This window comes from Lepidothrix coronata, unplaced genomic scaffold, assembly GCF_001604755.1.
Source record: "Lepidothrix coronata isolate B3197 unplaced genomic scaffold, Lepidothrix_coronata-1.0 Scaffold271, whole genome shotgun sequence".
Classification (NCBI taxonomy): Eukaryota; Metazoa; Chordata; class Aves; order Passeriformes; family Pipridae; genus Lepidothrix; species Lepidothrix coronata.
Genome location: NW_016690451.1, coordinates 168,005 through 186,917, shown reverse-complemented (window position 1 = coordinate 186,917; position 18,913 = coordinate 168,005). Strand labels below are relative to the sequence as shown.

The 18,913-nt window shown below is 34.7% G+C and overlaps 1 protein-coding gene across 3 annotated transcripts in view; it reads left to right on the top strand.

Annotated features, from left to right (window-relative positions):
- BBS9 (Bardet-Biedl syndrome 9) overlaps nucleotides 1–18,913 on the top strand; it is a 283,426-nt gene that overhangs the window by 107,522 nt on the left and 156,991 nt on the right. The window lies entirely within an intron of this gene.

Here is an 18,913-nt window from a genome sequence, read left to right as displayed (position 1 = left end):
CTTATTTAGGTATCTGATATAACAATAAACTTTAAGGCATTTAGAGTATTTGTATTCTCCAAAATTATTGGAAGATTTTTGGTTCATTTGAATATCAATCTACGGTACTTAAGTAGCTTACATATTATTGAATTAGGTTTCTGTGTTTGCATGTGACTCTTACTGATGTTGTTCAAAGGAATAGATACATCATCATTTTACTTTTTTATTGTTTGTTAGAGTTGGTTAATTTCATCAAAACCTACAAAATATAAGTATCTGCATACTTGAATTTGGCAAAAATGCTGTTGATGACAAAAAGCTTTTTTTGTCCTTCGAGTAATTTTCAAAGTAGAATGTTTTCTTCACTGTGTGCTGACATGTTTGTTTATATTTTGGTATTTAAGAAGGTTACTCTATAAATTTGTATAACATCATCAATGAACAAATGAGAAGTGCTGTACAATTTGTGGGTTAATAATTTGCCTCATTCTTTTGTAGTTTTTGAGGGTGTGTTTGTGTTAACTAAGCTAGTGGCACCATTTCTTGAGGTGGAAAATCTGAAAGCTGTTTCTGTTTCTTTCCCTGTTTTCAGGCACTGTTTTAAACACCTTAGATAAGTAGTCAAATTGAAGGTTGCAATTAATTGTCCAGAACATGGGAATGGAATGCTGGTCTGGCATAACCCAAGTGAGTTGTACTGAATTTGGCATGGAGCATAAAAGAAGGTGAAGTCACGTTTAATGATACGTCCCAATTCGTAAACAGGTGTTTGCCCAAGGGGTATATACCAGTCTTACTTTGCAAGATTATGGCAGAGTGATTCACTGGAATATGTGAACATTTCTAACCCTTCCCTCCCCCCAAATATATTATGTCAATCCTTTTAGCAATTCATGTTCAATGAAGTATTGCTTGCAGCAGTGAAAGAAATTGGATTCCAGAAATTGTGGCACTCTTTTTACCTATTAGCCCATCTAATGAATGGTGTTTTAAAATTTGATTGGCAGCTTCTTTTCCCATCCTAATTAAATTGCTTCTTCACCCTGGTGTCTTTGAAGGACAGAGCCTTTGTTAAAGATGTCAAGTATTGTTTGTTTCCATGGGGAGCAGAGCTTGTTGACAAGTTGAGATAAAGGTGTGGAATCAAGAATATACTTGTTAAAATACTCATTTAGAAGGTCTTAATAGTACTAACCAGAACAAAGAGGAAAATGTGCCCAGTGACACATTATTCTTCTGCACCTGAGATACAAAGAGCTGGTAACATTTCTACTATATCAAAATCTTTAGTTAAGATAAAGATTAAAAAGAAGTTGGTAAGTCTTGTTCTGAAAGCATGAAGGCAGCTAAATGTGTAGAGAAAATAATTCACTCAAAAAGTTTTCTGTTTCTTTGGCAGAAACCTTGCTTAATTTCCATTAATGGGAAAACATCATCAAATCAACACTGTGGAAAAATAGTATAGCTCTTAAGGGGGAAAAACACTGACGGGGAAAGCAGTTGATAAAGAACCTGCTTATTAAAATATTTGATTTTAAATTAAGGGGGGATTAGAAACAGATTATTTTAAGGTTAGCATTTGTGAGTTATTAGGCTTATCTCCTGCAATTTGCATTTTAATATGCACCAGTAGAAATTGCTTTCTTGAAACATTTCAGGGCTTTATTTGCATGTACATTTGACTTCAGAGATCAGAGTGCACAATATACTATTTGAAGTTCACGTGGATGTTTTCCTGTTCGTCAGAACCAGGTGGCTGTAAAAAGTTTATCAGTTTGAGACAGAATTTTCCCTGACTTGAAGAAGACACAGAAACCCAATTAGAAACAATAAATGTCACCTTATGCTGTGAGGAATGTGTTTGCCATTCACATTAACTTCATGGGTGTGGAGGACCATTGCTTTTAAAGTTGCCCTTTATGATCACAACTTCTTTCAAGGACTTGTATGGATTCTCACCTGTTTGCAAAACAGTTCTTTGCTGGACACTTAAATAATCAAAAGTTGTGCTTTGGTATGTAGCCTATAGTGAGGTACAGTCTCTGCTTTATACTTAGGATATGTTTTATATTTGCATTTTAAATTAACTCATTCTTTGTCTGCCATCATGTTTTAATTAAGCTTGCATCCAGAATTTTTGATAAGAAGCTGATACCACTTAGGGTAATGAAGACATAAAACTGCCCTTAAGTCTTGGTGTTATACTATATGATAATTAAATGCTCTTAAGCAAAATCAAAGCATACCTCTGATTAACAGAAGACTGAGTTAAGACTCAGAAAATACAGCAAATCAAAGTAAAAATTATCCAAATTAATTATTCAAATTAAAGACCATTCAAGTAATGCATTCTAAAGCAATTAGAAATTGTGTTGGAATGAAAAAAAATTTAGGCTACCGTGTTCTAGCAGTGATATGAAAAACATGGTGGGAGTTTCTTAATCTTGCTTTTACTATTAGTTCTTGAATGAAAACAAGATATTACATAAAAAGGTAAGAGAGCCCAATTTATTTTTAAAACTGGGCATTTTCACATTAAAATAATTTCATGGGCTGCCAAGCAGGCAGAGTAAGATTGGAAATAAAGTGGTGAGTATGTAATGAGAACATATACTTTTCTTTCTGCCCACATAGTATATGGTACGATGGTTTAATGTATTAGCCTTTCAATTATAGGGACCTTATTCAAGTAGTATGTGGAATATATTTGTTTTGACAAGTGTATTGGTACCTATCGTCACATCATCAATTATTTGAACATCAATAAAGGTAGTTGTACTGGGATATAGGGAAAAGCTCTTTACTTGTTCGACTCTTAAAAATTAATAGGAACAAGACCAGACACAGAAGTCTCATGTTCTGCCTGACAATTACTCAATTAAATGCTAATTGCTTTCTTGTGAGAATAGTTTGCAGCAGTGAAGATGCGTCCCTAAAGATATCCTTTCTATATTATATATAGAATGTATGTGTTCTCCATATATGGAGAAAATATATAAATTCTCTCTCTCTCAAAATATCCTGTTCTATAAATATTCTCTCCTGTACTCTCCCTAGCTGTGGAGAATAAAACCCAGGAATCTTCACTGGTTGAATCCTGCAAATCTTAACTCCCATGAGAAATCCTGAGTACGACTAGTGTCCCAGCTGATTTAGGGGGCCATGCAATATAAACAAAATCTGACCCTTACTGGGAAGCAAACACCTTTTGAGCGATGCTGTATTATCGTGGAACATAACTGCCCCTGTGCTTCCATTTTACATGAAGCTTTCATAGTATAATCAGAAGTTTGAATAATGTAAAATATAGTGAAACATTGAATTACAGTCACCCAAGACCTTATTTGATAGTATAAATCTCTTGTAACACATTGACAAGCACATCAGTTTTGTAGTCGCAAATGCCACCGATGCTTTCAAACGCTTTTCACAATGCATTTATGTACTAAAAAATCTGTATACATACTGAGATACTTTTCTCATCATATGAAATTTAAGAACACATTGCTAATAATATATACAGTTTCTGTGTGTACAAACTGAGGTCTCTAAAAAATGAGTTCTAAATTACTTTATTAGGTTAACTTAAAGCAAATGAGCTGATATTTTGCTTACTGAACTTGTGACATCATGTGTTTTTGAAGCATAAAGGAATGGAAGGAAATAGAAATTCAGTTGTTGTAGTTACATTTGTGACCCAGATTAAGGAAAAACTCAAAGAATACATTTAGTGCAGGTGTGAGTTTTCTTTGGTGCAGAGGTATTTGTGTGTCTGGTAGAAGTATCGGTCAGGTTGAGGACAGAAGGTAGGGTTAATAAACTCAGCACAATGGGGAAGAAACCTGCTTGATCCCCTACCTACTTAAGTTAATTAGTTAATAGCATATTTTTCCTCAAGCTTTTTTCTGATCAGTTTTGAAATGCACGTAGATGGGTCAGTATGAGGTAGTCATTCTGCAAACAAGGATGTTAGAATATTATTTTGCATTTAAATCTTCCAGAATCTGAAAAGTTTTAACTACCTGAGACTGGTACATTCATATTAGATACTTTTTGCCATTAGAAATGTTACTTTATTTTTTTTTTTTTTGTCAGCTGTGATGTGACATAGTAACTTCAAGAAGCAGAAATGTTGAATATATATTTGTCATTGATCTAAAGGGAAAAGTTTTGTTCCCATCAAATGATGTAATAGTTTCCAGCAGTCACTAGGGAGAATATTAAACATTACTGTAAACCTTTTAAAATCCTCAGTGATAGTTTAGCTCATATTTAAGAATGTTAAAAGTTTGGACAAACAATCCCCTGTACAAGTAAGGTCAATGAGAAGCAACAGAGGAGGGCAGTTCCAGAGAATTGGGTAAAGCTGATATTGAGATGAATTAAAGAAAGACTGAAATAAGTGTAAGGGTATTGGTCTGACATTAGTCGTGGGTAAAATAATGGAATGGCTGAAATGGAATTTTGTTAGAAAGTTATGTAGGAGTACAATATAATCAATAACACTTTATACAACTCTGTGGAAAGATATGAGATTTTATTTCTTTTCCTTTATTATATGTTTAGGTTAAACTATTAAAAAAATTTACTCCTTATTGATTAAATGCTTTTGAATTTTTTGTGCAGTGGTTAAGGAAAATGCTATAAGTTCAGGATTGTTGTTACTCTGTATAGTTTGTATTCCATTTTGACTGTTTGTTATGGATATAATTCTGCAAAATCATCACAAAATGACAGGGAAGATTGGGAGTACCTGATGATAAAGGAGAGGGGACAAAAACTATGCTGCTTTTCAAAGACCTATAGATGGATTATAGATTCAGATAAAACTTTTTTGTAGAATCTGTATGTATGTCAGCTGTGAAACATCACCATCAAAGCTGAAAGAAAAGAATATCCTGGTGCCCTGTCATACATAAGATATGCTCCTAACTCATCCACCAGTTATATCAAGTGACAAAAAAAAAATCCTTTGCAATATTTTCATAGAGTGATAGTAAAGAAATAAATTGAGAAACATCCAGTTGAAACATTGAAAATTGGAAGACATTTGAAAAGAAAACGTGATTATGGAGGGTTAACACTGTTAAACAGAGTAAGAGGGGAATTGAGAGAGGCATTGGCTGATATCACATGGAGAAAAACAGACAAGAGGAGCACTCACTAGAAAAGACTAAATGAAAGAGGGCAGTTTCCAATTAACAGGGATAATTACTGACAGAAGTACCCCCTTGCCATTTTGAAAGGGATTTTGTCCATCAGTGCTCTGATAATAACTCCTGATAATGGTAGTGATCTTAGAATGTTGAAAATGCTAAATATTAACTTTGGGGGAAAGATTTGTTTTCATTTAATACAGAGCTACTTTTTATCAAGTGATTTATTGCGTCAGGGTAACCCTTTGCTTCAGTTTGTTTCAATTTTTCTGTTTCTGTGAATAGTGGTATGAATGATAGCAGCTGATAGCATCCACACACAGAAAACTGCTATTTAAGAATAGAATTATATATTAAGAATTATGTGTATTTAGTATATTAGTATATAATTATATATTAAGAATTAGGATTATCTAATAGAGGATAATTCTCTATTAGATTATCCATTTTATTTTTTTCCTCAGGTAAAATCTCGGGTTGAAGTCAGTGACAAAGCTTATTTTGACTTAAGGAAAATGTCTAGCTTCATTATAGTGGCATCAATTTTACTTTTTATAATTGGACAAGATTTAATTTTTTAATTATAATTATATTTAATTACAATAGAACAACTGTGGAGGGAAAATCTATGTTTTTACACTTGTTGGCAAAAAACCCAAACCAACCAAGACTAGGAAGTTTGACCTACTTATACTGTATTTAAGAAAATTATTTCAGTTAAAGTGCTTAGATCATACTAGAAAAGATGACTGCAGGATACTGCAGATGACTACTACTGTAGTCATTTAGAGGAGACTGATTGTTCCAGTCAAACAGGAGTTGTGGAAAATAGAACCTAACAATATAGTTTTGTGCTTGATCCTAAGGAATTACTTGAGGTGTGTCTCCAATGTCCAGAACAGGAGGACTGATAAGTGGCGTGATATTGTCGTTGCTCTATTCTTTTGCCTTACGAAGGCTTAGAGTAGTGCCAAGTGACCTGACAGTCTTGGGGATAGCATTACTTTTTACTCTAGAATAAAGGAATGAAAGCTGCTTTCAGGATACATACTTTTCATAGAATATCCTGAGTTGGAAGAGACCAAGAATTCTTTAAGGCTTTTGAAGAAGACTAAGATTTTTCAGAAGCACATAACTTAGGGATGCAGGTTATTAATGTTTTTTTAAACTACTTCACATACCGTGGCTCTGTATGTTGGCAGCTCAGTCACTCTACTGAGATACAGAATGCTCATCAAACAAATGATGTGCAGACTACAATGTGCAGCAATGCTGTGAAGTGGTAGTTAAAGCTTTATCATCTGAGTATGTGGTGAGTCCAACTGATAGTTGAAGAAACTTCATTGTGTGTACAGTTATCCTTGTGTGTGCTGTAAGAAAGAAACGGTGCCTTTAACTGGAAGACTTCCCTGTAGGAAGTAGAGGAAATAACTCCAAATGATAGGGAAATGCTGGAAATGCCCCTCATGTAGAATTAACAATGTGTCTGTGTAGGAAATGACCAATATCTAACTCACAGAATTACTTACTGTGCTTTTTAAATTTGTAAATATAAAAAATTCAAATGAGATCCTTCAACGCTCAGTGCAGTGTTAAGTTCCAAATGCTCCCTTGAATTCAGTTTTAATGAAATCTGCAAAGTCATTCTCATCACATGAAATTGACTTCTGTCTATATTTTGTTTTTGTCTTGAAGTGTTATGAACACTGTAAAAAGATGCCATTTACAAGCATATGTGTTGCAAAAAAATTACTCGTAATTTATCTAATTGGCATTTAAGGGATGATCACTAACTCATACAGCCTTACTAACTCATTCTTAATACAGCCTACAAATGCTGTATTAAGAATAGCTGCTATTGTAAAAATAAAAATTTGTAATGTACTCCAACTTTTATAGCTGTTCTTACAGAAGAAGAAAATTAAGATTTCCACCTCTTCTATACATTTTAAGGGGGTCCTGATGTACAGTGTTGTGAGGCACAAGAATACATCTGTACTGGAGTACCTAAACATACAGCAACATCTTGCTTATGGTCTGTTACATTTATTGATAATGAATTGATTGGCTCTGATGAGATTAAATTGTTCTTTGATACTATTTCTCATATGTTTAATTACAGTATTTATAGCTAACAGTTGTCTATGCATATCCTTTGAATAGGTGGGATTGCTTTGTTATGATGTGGGTGGGTGAGATTCACAAAAGCAGTTCATCTAGGAAGTTAGATTTCCTTTGTAGTCAGTAGAGACAAAGAAGGGTCTTCTGGAGCCAAAGGCACTGAAAGTTAGATACCTTCTATGGTTAAAAAAAAAAAGTAACTATCTCTCCACAGTTTATAAAGGAAATTAAGGGAAATTAGCCACCTCATCAGAATTTGTCTTAGTGGATCTCACTCTGTTTTAAACAGCTATATTCTTTTATTTGCTCCAAAAGAAATCAGGAGAGAATATCTTCCTGGGTCTTCATAGTTTCTTTGCACTGCGAGGGTAGCAGGCATTTCTTCCTCCAATTCCTTTAACGGTAAGCTTTGCAACAGAGTTATTTCCTTTGGGAAATGATTTTTGTTTTATATATTCCCCTAGGAATTTTCCATTTAGTAAAGAACATAATGTTTGGTTCATATTGTCGTTGCACAGCAGATTTTCTTTAGTACTTCTTCCCACAGGAATGGTGCTCAGTAATTCTCTCCAGCTCTATCATTTAACACCATGCCAGCTGTCTGCTTTCTTATGTGATTGATGGAGCTCAGTAAGTTCGTTCTACACCTGATATGAGGTTTTATCTATTTTTATGTATTTTCACCATTAATTTTTGACAAGTGTCTCAGCATCACTCTTGAGGGAATTGCTTACATGGAACCTGTTGATGTGATCTGATTTCAGCTGATTTCAGGTGTGCACCTGTGGTGGGAATCTCAAATGCCATCTTTCTTTATGGGCTCCTAATCAGACTCCACGGCATTTATTTGTTACAGTGGATGCAAGCAACTGAAAGTGGTCCTGAAAAAGATATGAATACAAACTATTCACGAATATGAGTGAAAGTAGGCAAATGTTTTTCCTTAGATTCCTATCATTTTTTTCATGTTGAATTATGAATTTCATAACAAATCCTTCTTCCCCCACCCCGCCCCACTCTGTCAGATGCTAAAGAAAGAGAGGGTTGCTACTTTTTCGGAGGATGTAACTATATAACTTAGGTCATGTTTCTGAGCTCCACCAACTTAAAACATCAAAGTGAATTTGTTCTGATATTTGGCCAACTTATTTAGTCATTCCTCTAGACAAAACGTTTATCTGGATTTTTAGTCTGCGGTGTGGCTAGAATGTACGCTACCCAGATGTGTTTTCCTAACTTTGATGCAATAGAATAAAGCAAACATAAATACCCCTTTGAATACATCTTGTTATGACCAGTAATCGTTGAAACTAAGTTAAAACTATTAGATTTGACTGAACTGGGACATGAACTTCATCTGTATTACATCAGGGGAACAAATTGAGCTTTTTTTTTTTTTTTAAGGAAAATCTTTTCTTATCAGAAAATCCATCTCGACCAAAATCAGTAAGTGCATTTGTTACTAATTTAGTGGGGTGTGTTTGCATGTGGTTATATATTAGCATTGAAAAGTGAGCTCTTTCCTGCTTTGCATAATGGAGGGTACTATTTGTTAATCCAAATGTTGTACAGTAGAACTATCCATAAACTTCTGCTCAGATAATGAGGAGATTTTTCTGGATTTAAACCAGGGAAAGTTACAAGGTTAATTATCACATTTCAGACAGTGAAGCATGCCTGACACTTGCTATCTCTTTCCTTTACTCCCCTGCTTCTCGCAGCCCCAGTGGGAATCTTACTCTGGGTCAGCAGGACTTGAAAAAGACTGTACACATCCCATCTCCTCCATAGACTCAGCTGTCTGTTAGAATAAAGGAGAAGTTGAGGAATGAGATGTTTGCATGGAAGGTTGCTATCTCAATACCTTAATAATTATGCATTTGATGGTAGGCTATTTAACACGTTTTCCTTCATGGAAAGAATGGCTTTCTTCTAGTAAGTAATGTTGAATTGAACTGTGAATCTTTTTGAGCGTGCCTCCAAAGCCTTTTTAAAGGTGAGAAACTGTTCCCCTATAACTCCAGGTGACTTGAACTGTCTTGCTTTTCTGTCAGCATGCCGGGGTAATAGATGGTGAGGCCAGGTCAAAAATGTCTGGCAAACAGACATTTTGAGATTAACACATCTTGTCTTTTGGAAGAGAATTGGTGCTAAACATATTGGAAGGTGTTTCATTATATTGCTTATTAGCTCTTCCATCTTTTCATTCGTTTTAAGGAAAAGAACAACAATGTGGGATATGATTGGAGTTAGCAGTTGCCTTGCTGAAAGTAGGTAAAAAGTGGTATTTCCAAATACATGGGTGAAGGACTTCTGCCTACAGTGCCAATTGTGAATTGGTTTTGGTGACATTTCTCAAAGACTAGGGGACTATAAACACATCATTAAATAATGTATATTGAAATGAAAGTTAGAAAGCCATATAGCTTCAACTCTGTTTAGAGGAGCAGCAGGAGAACAACACAGAATGTTATGATTAATAGTAAAGCCCCAGTCCTGTAAGTTCGTATGTGCATATATAATGGTGGCTTTTACTTTATTGGAAACCAATCCATAGCCTGTGGTGATACATGCTTACTTCACCAGAATAATCCTCTGATAACGTGGGCTTTACACTCTAAAATAATTACTAGTTTTGCTGCTCATCTTATTTTGAACATAAAATGAACCAGTTTTGGGGATGAATGTTTTCTTATTTTGGGTAGGATTTTTTTTGGTATTTCTGCCCAAGTTCTAACTCTTACATTTAACTGGCAGAACTCACAGCCTGAGTGTGGCTAGGGCAGGTGTGCATGTAAAGAAAACCTGATTGTGTTCCTGTGGGCTTTCTGCTTGTGAATAAGCAGGGTATTTCAGTTGGGAATTTTCTTAATTTGTCAGTTTGAGAGAAGAGAGTTAGAAGGTGCACTTCCAGGTCTGCAGAATCATTGGTCATTATCTGCAGCGCAATGAATTTGGTGACCTAAAAATGTTCTTTTCATAAACACTTAGAAGTTGCTGTTGAACACACTGTAATGTTACTTCGGGTGGTTACTTTGTTGTTGTTTTCTTTCTGTAGATGAAGTGCGTCAAACACGGATCTCATAAGCTCTTTACTGCTTCAATATTAGGTTTAAGTCTGCCTGCTGTGTGACTTGGCAATAGAATATTTTTGGTCTTTCAATACTTGTCTTGACCCCAGAAAGTGAAATCTACATCACTGAAAATAATCGTACCTGTATGGCAGTAACTGTTGGCTCAGAAGTCGATTGTCATATGAAGTAGGATGTAGTTTGTAAAGGTTTTTTTGCTTGATATTGTTGTGGAGCAAGCATTAATGTGGTCTGTGCTATGCTTCATCTGTGGAGGAACGCAAGAGTCTGCTTTGTCTGAAGTTTATTGGTGTGGCACCTTGCATGAACAATGAATTTTTACTTCCACTAAATGACTGTTTTGAAACTTTCTTTTTTTTTTGCTGGTAAATCCAATAAGACATAGTGAACTCCATTCTCTTTGCTGAATTCTCTTCAAGGTTTATAAAATGTGTTTTTTTGACTGAGTTTTACAAAATCTGCATTTCATCATGATGCTCCTTTGTTTTGAAATGGTTATGTCTCTTTCAGTACAGAAAAATAGAAGAAATTATGGAAAACTTGTAATTCAAAGACAAAGTATTCAAGCAAGCAATTCATATGTTCTGTGACCTTTGCACTTTGGCTTGAGAAGCCCATTTTATTTCCAAATGTTCTGGCATGTGTTCTCAAGGTTTTACTAATAATAGAGAAATTCTATAATGTGTCTCAAAATAGAAAAGTAATTTTAATGAGAGATGTCATGAAATTAGTGTTATAGTTAAGTTTGAGCTTCTAATTAGCCTGCCATCCATTTTCTTTGGTTGCTATGTTTAGAATTTGCTTCCAGAGTGTGTAATTTTAGTTTAATCATTCTTAGTCTTACTTTTACTCCCAGACACTGTGTTAGTAACCACAATGTTTTCTAATCACTTAAAATTATATGCTAGCTCAACCTGAATGGGAAGTTCTGGAAATTTCTTCAGGTGGTTCAGTATAAATTAGAAGTGCCAAAATTTCAAGTGGGATTGGCAATGACTTGGAATTTAGCTTAGAACTTCACTGTCTTGACTGGGTTGCTGATTTTTTAAAATATTGATACTTTTATTGTTCAAGGTGTTGGAATAGAGTTTGCTGAAGTGGCTTTGTATTCATCTATACAGATGGAAAAATATCAATATTATGTGTTAGTTGGATTTGTTTTTATTACCCTTTGAAAGATCTGTTTGTCAACATGTTTTTATTTTTCATTATTACAGTAAAATATAAATATGAAATTAAGCTCATCTAGGACATGTTTTACTATGTACTTTCTGGGTAGCAATAATTTGTGGATTTATTCTAGATTTCTAAAACTACACTCATCACCTGCTGTCTTAACATGCTGGAAATGCTTTTTGCCCCCACTAGGTGAGTATGACTGATGACAATGAGAGTAGTGGTCTTTAGTAGGATGAAATCCTGCCTTTACTGAATCAAGGCAGTGTTCCCACTGGAGTCAGCAAATCTTTGATTTAACCCATAGAGCTTCACTGTACTTAAATGTTTGCAGAAGTATGATATAAAGGGTTTGTCTTGATTTCTTGACCATCTATAGATCCCATTGCACTGAAATGCAATTAAAAATTTGCAGGTTGAGGCTCCTGGTTTTTTAAATTGTTTTTTTAGGATCACAGCTTATGTTAATATACAAAGTGTGCAACTTCAACTGTTCAAAATTTGTTCCTTTATTGTAAAATTTTTTTGGTTGTCATTACACAATGCCATATATTTGGTGATTTAAAACAAACTCTCCACCTCTCTGTCTCCATTTAGCTCATGTTTGGCTATATTTTATATACATTGCTGCCAATTCAACCACAGCTTCACAGTGAAACTCTGTCTTCAATATTCATTGACTATCACAAATTCTGTGACATATCTGTGTGTTATTTAGCACATCCCTTTGCTTAAATAGAACTTTTGTTTTGAAGGGGTAACTAGAGGATTCATTGTAACTCACTGGATTCTGGGGGTTTATGTAATTTGTAACAGATGTTACTTCACTCGGATAAGCTACTAATTTTGTAACTGCACTTTTAAATTTGGATTTTATAACATAGAACTTGGTTCTAAATGTATTGCAAAGTATCATATGTATTTTGGAACATGTTTGTAGCCTTCCTTCAAGAATTTTTTTCCTCTTCTTGGTATTTCATAGTTGTACCAAATAACAAGCAGTTACTCACATGCAAAACTGGTTGCAATATTTACTTGTGGATAGGCTATTGAGAGGAAGTCAAGTGTCAAGTATTTAAATAATCATCTATGTATGGTTACTGTTGACCATATTAATTTATCTGGTGTCTCAAAAATGCTAAACCCTTAAAAAAACCAAAATAAAACAAAACCCACAAAAAACCAAACACACATAAAAAAAGAGACAAATAGAGAAAAGTATATTAGTCAAGTTAAAATAGTCTTAACTGTAATCCTTACTGCAGATGGGACACCAGAGACAAAAGGAATTCCTCGTTTTTGTTCCCATGGGCTTACACAAAGAAGCTCACATAATGATGGACGGCAGTATAAGACACTAAGATGCAATTAAATAAGCAGTAAACTTGCTATAGAGCTGAAATGATAGTTACTTTATCCCAAAAGATTTTCTTATTGACATCATTGTCACTAGTTCTTAAAATGAAAGAACTAAAATAAATGATACAGTGTGACTCTCTGTGGTAATAATCCACTATCACTTTGGTTTTGTGGAGGTAGGACATAGCTTTGATATGTGAGAAGTTTCAAAAGAAGATTCTGAATTTAAATGATACATGCATTTGGCTCTTGCAGAGTGTTTGAATTGACTGTCATCATAATGTGCAACCTGTGGTATACTAGTAGACAATACTGCTTTGTGGCAAAATCCAATTTAGAAAGGTGAAGTAGAGCTGTTAGCAATAATTCTGTCATGGAAGTAGCAGAAGAAAACGAAACTACACAACTTCCCTTGAGTATTTTCTTGATCTAACTGTTAATGTTTCAAGAGGCGCAGATTGCTATAGTAGTTACTCGTGATAATTTCACATTCATCTAGTGAGGCAATAGAATTTCAGAAGGTAGCTGTGTGCATCCAGATAAAGCATGGGTCATCTTGCTGCAGTGTCTTTTGTCTCTGCGGTCTTCTCTGATCATGTTCATGTTGAGCTTCACTTGAAAGTCGAGTATTTGGTGTCTAGTGAATTGATGCTTTGTTGTCATCATGGTGGTCCTACGCCGCAATTTTAAAAACTGTGGTCGTGATTAGCACTAGCTGTGGCACTCTCCTAAGGGTCAGATAACTGTGGCCTGAGGTACTTAATTCCAGCCTACCCATTGCAGCACTGTGGGAACACCACAGCATTTGGAAGTGCTCCCTTGCGGGAGTGACATGGTTATTCTTCCTGGTGACAGAGTGTTTGATAAAGATCGCTCTCTGACATGGATATCTTTGCCCGCATTCCATAAAGCTTTAGTCACCTGTCAAAAGCTCTGTGCACAATGGTTGTTGAGTGAGATGGTCTGCACCGGGAATCAGGCTGCTAATCACTGTTTCTTTATGTTGGAAACTACTTGGAGACTTTCCTGTTTATAAAACCAAAGTTTACTCCTAGAATAAGTGATATTAAGAATTTTATTAATTAAATTGATATTGTCACTTACGTTGTCTTACCTGTTTTAAAGGTTTGCTTTGCTGGTGTCTTAGTTTTTCTATGGCTGCATGCCATAAGTGCAAGGTAAACAAAGGGGCTTGTCAGGAAAAACGTATTTGACTTTAAATGCCTATGCATTCTGTGTGAATTAAGATATGTGGTGGAGACTTCTTAAAAAGCGCGAAAAAATTCTGCCTGATCTTGTTTTAGATTTGGCAACTGAGTTGTATTTTCTTCTCTAAAATGGGGGAAAGGGTGAGAACAGTGGTCAGAGTCCTGTGGCAATAACAATGAACAAGCAGTAATTAGCATCTCTCTCAGTTCTCTGTTTTTTCCAGTTTTATTCATTAACATCTTGCTTTATGAAGATCTAATTCTGCTTAAAAATAGTTGTAAGGGGTCGGATCAATTTACTTGCAATAAGTTATTCCATCAGAACGATTGCCAGAATATACCTGTGAGCTTGTTAACAATTCACCATCCCTGTATCCACTTCATAATAATTAAATTTTTTATCTTGTTTTTCATATTTTAACGATTTTTTCATAGAAGACTTGCTCCTAAGTGCTATGGATGAAATAGAAAGGGATTCTGTATTCTTTAAATACCAAACTTCTGCTCTCTTCAAACTTGATTTCTGCTAAAAACAGTTACTAGGAGCTGAAATCACTACCATCTCAAAAGAAAGCTCCTTGGAACTTCTTGCTCATTTCTTGCCCTTTACTTTCTCAAAGTTTTCTTCAACTTCCCATCCAGCTAATAAGAAGGCGTTTTGTATTTTTGGAATTGTATTTGTCTTTTTCTGTATTATTAGAATAAGCCTGGGAGAGTGATGGTCGTTATTGCCCCAAGGAACTAGTCTGCATGTACAAGAGTGGGTTATGTTGCAAGACTTTTTCAAGAGGGATTAGCAATTTTGAAGTTATTGTTGGATGCTAAACAATGCCCTAAAATATTTTATATAAGCAATAATAATGGAGAAATCTTGATTGTTTTTAAAACTTGCATCACCATTAGTTTACAGTTTTTAATTGCTTGACATCTTATAAGGTCTACTTAGCAATGAAATAAGCATGGAGAGACTTCTTTCTGCTTAAACACTTTAGGCTAAAAATGAGAAATGCTCTTGGAAATTATCCTTATAATAGTGTTGAGGTGGGAAGTTTTCAAGATCATAAAAAAAATTCTGGATTTCAGCTCTACTTTTGCAACTGTGAATATGAAATTTAGTAAAAATCTTAAACACGATCTTCATTTAGAGAACAGTTTTTTTTTTTTTTCTTTTTGCAATATGTTTTCATTAATAACTGACTTTTACTTTGCTGTAGGTGTGTGTGTTGGAACAGAGCATGAGTTTGTTCAGAAAAAAATTTAACAAAAAATAATATAAATTAACAGCAAGTTTTGATCAGTTATAAAAATATATATTCAACACTGTACTTCCAATGCATTTCAGTATCTCCTAAATCTTTCCTGCATTAAACACTTTCCTTTCTTTCATTGCTTTTAGAAAGAAAGTTTGAAAAACTTATTTTTATTTTTCTTTGTTTAAAAGCTTTGTGATATTACAAGAGGGAGGCAGAAAAATGTCAAATAGGCAATGATAGGACTTATAAAATATAGATGGAGTGTTTACTTGGTTGTTTCCAGTTGGCCTAAAATTTTTGTTGGTAAGCTACACTTGAGATTGCCAGTTGTAATTGTATCCTCCCTGCCATCCTGTTTAAAAGAGAGATGGGGGAGGTTTTTTTTTTTAAAAAAAAATTATACCTGCTTAGAAAGATGATAAAATAGATCTTAAACCGCTTAAACAACTACTGTGGAATTGAAAGTAATATTGGGAAAAAACCATGACTGAATCTGAAAAGATTAGGATCTCAGACTGTGAAGGGTATAGATTCTTTATGTTCCTCAACTATTTTAAAATATAATTAGAGATATTGTTCAGGTGAAAATAAAATAATAAAAAGTATGAATGTCATGTTTTTAGAACTTACTCATCCTTAAATTCTGCAAGTATTTGAATGAAGAGCCCCAAAACACTTCTAAAATTTATAGCTGATATCTTGAGAGATTTTCGAAGTCATTTTACTCAGTAAGGAAAGATGTATTCCCCCCTCCATCAAGTATTTACTGTGTAACTGTATATTGTCAAGGTATGTTTGGTCCTTCCAGCTGCTTTCAGTATAGCTTTGGCTTCCAGGTCTCAGCATATTTCAAATGGTGCTGTTTTGACAGTCTTTTTTCTGTCCCTGATAATAGGCTTTTTAAAAATTACCATGATTGTGCATGCCTGCATTATAGTGTGGGAATTCATATTGTATTGTCCTGGATATTTTGGATCTCAAAAGCTATATCAGGTCACTTCTTCATCTGTTAACAGAGTAATTTGTACTTAGAAATGTTTTTTTCCCCTCTTTGCTTTTTCTGCAAGTGTAAAGTAGAACTTGTACATATGCAGTTATCTAAAGATTTAGTTGCTATATATTTTAGTGACCTGCAATGCTCCTCAAGACTGCACCTCACCTTTAGAAACTTAGGTCTCTCACTGGTATAGTATATGCCTTGCATTATTGTGCATGAGGACTGTAGAATTTTGTGCTAAAGACAAACTTTGTTAATAGTTGTACTTTTTAGGTTTTTTTATGAAACTACTTTCAAAATGTGTTTTAGACTTGTACATTAGGTACATTTTGGGACTACTGGGATATTTGTTTTGCATCTATAGCCTATGAAAAGCTGAGGATCTCCTTTGTTCATGGTTATAAAATGGAAAGAAAGAATATTCTAATATGAAGGATCCTTAAGGTAAAAGGCCATGCAAGTTACTTGTCTTTATGCAATTTATGCTTCTGAATTATGTAGTAGAGTGTCAATTGAAATATAGCACAGCGTGAGAGACCATCTAGGAATTAATGAATGACTCAGTCTAGAAAGTGGCCTTTGCATTGTTGTTAAGTGGGATTCAGGTAGTTGTCACACAAGTGCAACTGTATTTGCCAGTGTCTTCAGCGTAATTGATGTTTTCTGAGCATTATCCATAACAGGCTACAGGTAGCTTGCCTTTAGTCCAAATTTTAGGAATTCTGAATTGTGCTATCCCATCCAGTAATGACATAGGAAACATAAAAATGAATGAGCACACCTCATCAGCATGGTAAATTTTTTGGTCTTCTCAAAATTTTCCATTGCATATTGGACAGGAAAAATGATTAGATATTTGAAGGCCCCTATTACACTGAGGAAGATTATTACTGTTGCTTGTCTCCTCAGAAAGATGAAGCTGTACAGTGCAGGCTATTACTGGCTAAAGGGGTCAGGTGCAGCTGATGTAGGGTACTACGTAGTGTTGTGTTTGTCATGTGGCTTTGTGATCCATAACTATTGAAAAGTGACTGCAGTATGGAACTTAACCTTTTGTAGAACATAAGGTGTGGAAAACATCAAGGGTTTGGTCAGACAAATTGAATGCCAACACAAATACATCAGGTGATGTGTCAGTGATATCGTTACTCTTCGCTAACCAAAGTATGTCATGTTGGTTTTCACTACTTGGGATTAATTTCTCAGTTCTCCTTTGCATGGTTAGCTGGACTTTTTTGTTTGTTTGTTTTGTTACTTGTCTCTGATTTATGTAGTGTTTGGACTCATGAGTATTCTGTGGGTTCTCCGTTTTATTTGGAAACATTACATTTTAAAATATAAAACAAAAGCTATCAACACATTTTGTTTGAAATGTTTCATATTTATAGTTCCCTAAAATTCTGTTTTCTTTATCTTCCCAGTCACATGGGAGCTTGGAGGGAACACACACACATCTCTAATGCCAGCATTGCAGATTAAAAATAGTTTTCCTCCACCAAATGCTAACAGCTGGTTGGCTTTCTTTCCCTGCTGAAGATGCATCGTATAGTATTTTCATTTTCCTGCTGTTTCCAAATGTTAATGGATCAGACTCTGCAAGTTTTACTTTGTAAATTCTATTGCAATACTAATTACATTTTAACAGTATTTCTATGAGGCTTTTTACAACTCCAGTCAAGCACCTATTTTTCCATCCTGCAGATAAATAAACAGAAAGTGGTTGAGGGAGATGCTTTGTGTTGATTTAAATGACGATCAGTGCTTCTGTAAGCCAAGTATTATTTGGGCAACGTGAAGATGTAGTGGCACTCATGAGAACAGGTCTTTGAAGTTGTACTCCCCCAGGATAAACCCCTAACCTTTGTTCCTTTCCTTTACTTGAAGTAATTCAGTGCGAATACTGTGGAAAATCTCTTGTCATATTGACATTGCAGCAATTGCCTATTGAAATCACTGTCATCTTCGCTTTTCACTCAGTGATGGAAAATGTCTAAACATTGCATTTCAAGAAAGAAGACATTTATAGCAATATTTTTCAAAATAGCCATTTTTGTAATACTGTGAGTGAACATATTATATACAATGACAAGTTATTACTGAACTGAGTAGAATATCTTATAATAGCTCTTCTGCCTTTCCCCATCTTGAAGTACACAGCAAAACTGTCTTACTATATTAGAAGAAGTGAATCTGTTATTTTATTTGCAAATTCTTTCATAATGTCTGGCACTTAGAGTGGTATTACCTTCATATACATGATCCATAGTGTTTACATTTTGGCATAAAAGCTGAAGCAACTAGTGCAAGACATGGAGAGACATGAGAGTTAATAAAATAACAGATGGCAGTTATGTTCCTGTGGAAATAATTATATACTGCATTTTTAATTGCATAGAATCAATGCGTTGGTTTTGATTAATACAGTAGGCTTGCTGGTCATATGGAGATTAGTGTCTTGTGTGGTATAAACCTGAAAGTTAGTTTGTTGTCATGTATTATGTGATATGATGGGGGTCAATTTCAGGAATGCCTTAAAAATATGCTCTATACAAAATCCTTTCTACACTGA